Source organism: Etheostoma cragini, chromosome 9 (genome assembly GCF_013103735.1).
Source record: "Etheostoma cragini isolate CJK2018 chromosome 9, CSU_Ecrag_1.0, whole genome shotgun sequence".
NCBI lineage: Eukaryota > Metazoa > Chordata > Actinopteri > Perciformes > Percidae > Etheostoma > Etheostoma cragini.
Genome location: NC_048415.1, coordinates 22,659,621 through 22,663,515, shown reverse-complemented (window position 1 = coordinate 22,663,515; position 3,895 = coordinate 22,659,621).

Sequence of the window (3,895 nt, the reverse complement as noted above, 5' to 3'; positions counted from 1 at the left end):
AACCAGCAACTGCTGCCGGTAGCCGGTGTCCTGGAGCTCTGTAGAGACTAAATAGAACCAGCAACTGCTGCTGGTAGCCGGTGTCCCGGAGCTCTGTAGAGACTAAATACAACCAGCAACTGCTGCTGGTAGCCGGTGTCCTGTAGCTCTGTAGAGACTAAATACAACCAGCAACTGCTGCTGGTAGCCAGGGTCCTGTAGCTCTGTAGAGACTAAATACAACCAGCAACTGCTGCTGGTAGCCGGTGTCCTGTAGCTCTGTAGAGACTAAATACAACCAGCAACTGTTGCTGGTAGCCGGTGTCCTGGAGCTCTGTAGAGACTACTTACACTAATATACTTTACTTAGTTGAAAACCATTTATTTCAGGTTCATAGTGGTCTATTTTGTAACAATTCAGCAGAGGCAGGGATGTGCAAGCACAAATGGGGAAATCTCACGCATCCCCCCAGTCATATCAATGACATAAATACCTTTAACCACAGATCCTGATTACATTGGTTGTTTCAATCAGTACACAGATGGAATGAATAGCATTAGCATCACCTTGCTGTGAGAGAATAGCAAGTGTTAGAAATGTATTCTAGATGTTTCTTTCATCTTGTGCTTTCTCTCTCCTGAGAGTTGTTTGGCACAGTCAGGTGACAGATTCTCTGGGGAGGCAGGTGAGATCAACACTCAAAGATTCAAACGATTCAAACAGCATCTCTTACATTAGGTTGGTCACCATATTCGCACATTGCCACTTTGTCAAAGAGACATCCTACATGACTTTTCTCCTCAGAGTTTTAAAACATATTTGCCAACAGGAGTGACATTTAAGATCAGCCATTTGAACCTGTTAATGGCGGGGCCTGGGCTGACTGGGTTAACACAATGCCGACTGATCTGGGAGCGGCAGCCTTGTTATGTGAGGTGGGACAAGCTCGGCGCTTCAGCAGCTCCTTTTGTTTTCCTGTAAAGGAGGAAATGGCCGCATTCCTCACATTACCATGTCCATGGGGTCTGACCGAGCCCCCAGTCTGCTGTTTCACTGGGGACGACAGGAGGGAAACCAGCAGCCACTGACATTTTCTTTTTAATGGGGGGGTGGGGGGGTGAGAGAGAGTCCTCATAAGCAAAACTTTACTTCGTCGACAATAGCTACGAATAACTTATGGAAATAAAGTGAGTTTAATACACACAGGCAGACCAACTTCATTCAGATGTGTGTTGATTTGTGATTGTCTCTTGCTGAAGTTTTTAAAATGTCAGCAAAGAGCTATTTTCTATAGGTCATAAACTCTAAAAACTGAATAAACAGATGCTTGGCAGGAGTAACAGTCCCTCGCACCAGGTGACTCATGAAATTCCTCGCCTCACCATGAAAGTCAACAGTCCGAGTGAGCCAGTGAGGACCTGTACACGGGTCTGGCCTGTGAGTGACTGATGCTGTTTACAGATAAGACATGGACACATATTTTCATGACTGCAACGTGGACTCAGCGCTTCTCTGGTTTGGCTCTGTACACATCCGCTCAATTCAGAAGAGTTTGATTCACGTCTCCATGAATGTCTTTCATAGGATCGTACAACCGTTCCAGGGGTTACCCGAGAAAAGTCGTTTAGCAAGTGTTTTAAAAAAAAAAATTGTTTTAATAATATTAACTATTAACTAATAGTTTAATAGTTTCTGTGATGACAGAATCATGGAAGTAATCAATTAAAAAGCTAACTTATAGATTTCATTGGGCTCTAAATTAAGTCAGTGCTAAAAACTAATATGAGATTTGAAATATGAAATATGTCTAAAGTTCCAACCAAGCCGATACACTGTAACTAGTTTATAAAACTTATTTAAAATACATTCAGTTTTTTTTCCTAGTGGTTTAGGCCTGATGGGGGGCAATTTAATCCTGGTGGGCCACCAGGATTGCAATAGACTTGTTATACACAACCTACAAATAAGCTGAAAGAGCCATGTCATTTGGTTATTACCAGACCCAATCACATGATTCTGTTTTTGATACAAGACATTTCAGAGGTGTACACCATAACAGTATTGGGTTATATCCACAACGTTCCACTTCCGGGATTACTCTTGTTCTGCCGGAAATTCCACCGGATGACACTGTTTTTGGATGACCCTTTTCGGTTCTCCGTCCACGTTCTCTGTCTCTGTGTTGGCGTTCTAACCTCTGGTGGATTTCTGAGGACTATGGTAACCTGGTCCTCAGATCTCTGCAGGGTAAATCCAGACAGCTAGCTAGACTATCTGTCCAATCTGAGGACTATGGTTACCTGGTCCTAAGATCTCTGCAGGGTAAATCCAGACAGCTAGCTAGATTATCTGTCCAATCATAGTTTTCTGCTGACAGCTAAAACTACTTCTGAACGTACACATGTTCCACCAAAACAACTTCTTTCCTGAGACTATTTAGCAGAGGCACCGTGGCTCCGTCCGGAGCTTAGCCCCGCCCAAGATAATTGTGATTGGTTTAAAGAAATGCCGATAAACCAGAGCACGTTGTTTTCCCATCCAAGAATGCTGTGGAGGAAGGTTTTGCAAACCAAGACTATACATATAGTAACTAAGTCTCCAACTCAGTTTTGGGGATTTTTGGTGATAATTCATCTTAACTTTCCCCATTTATAATGTAGTGTATAACTAATAATTTAAGTAAAACATGGTTTATAACACACTATAAAGTAGCTGTTAGCAGGCTAACTAATGTATTAATAGTAACGACTGTTAATCCTCCTATGAATCGGTATCCATAACTGGTGTATAACAGATTTAATAGTGTTGAATTAGTTTTGAACAACTATGTGATGAGTCCATTGTGTCAGAGAGCAACTGCTGTGGGGATCTCTGCAGCTCCACCAACATCCTGCCGTCTCACTGGCCTAAACAAATCGGTTTAAGACGCCCTCCTAACGGCCACTCGGACATATATGTAACATCGTCGCATCTCCTTACTTCTTTTGGTCTTCTGCCAATTATTATACTTACTAATATCATTTGTTGCCTTTTGTTGGTTTAGAAACGGCGAGTTTAGGTTGTTAAGAGCTGGATGTGTAATACTAATACTGTGGGCTACACCCTGAGGAAGACTCAAGGTGACACCCATTGGTGTATTTTTAATGTCTTGCCCTATTTATTGAACTGTTTGTATCCAACCTTATGTGGCTGGACATGAATTTTTATGATTTTGTTCATCATTGTTCTTCTTCCTTTTTGTGAATTGTATTCCCTTCCATAAGCACCGGGGGTTAAAAGGAGCGCTCCGGACACTTCTCTCTTTTATTTACTGATACTGTGGGATTGAGAATATTTTTGTAAAAAGTTTAAAGTTTTTTTGTTTGCGTGTATATTGGAGTATCCTCTTGTAATCATAAATTACCTTGAAATTACAAGCGAAAATAAGAATTACAAGCCTTCAGAACCTCAAAAATATCCGTGTGATAAGACTTCTTGCACTGCTTCAATGAAACTAAGAGATTCCTTCCAGTCACTGTTGCAGAAACCTTTGGAAGGTGTTAAGCTCATTTCAGGAAAACAAGCAACTTGTGTTTGGCTCCCGACACCGGCCTTGTGTCCACAGATAACATGAGCATTGTTGAGCTGCCCGTTTGAATGCTGCCTAATGTTTATTGAAAACATACCGTAACTTGTCTAACAAAAAGCCGGAACACCTTTGTTGGAGATTTCATTTTTGTTCATGTTGTATGTTCATGCTTATGAAGAGTAACCTTAAACATAAATAAGGCTACTTTTTAAACCAAAGGATGGTATTTAGTGGATTTAGAGCTGAACGATTAATTGTTTTCAAATCAAAATTGTGAGTTGAAAGAATGTGATTAGCTATTTGTGAAGGTCACCATTAATCAAATGTGCAATATTTAGTTGAGTATT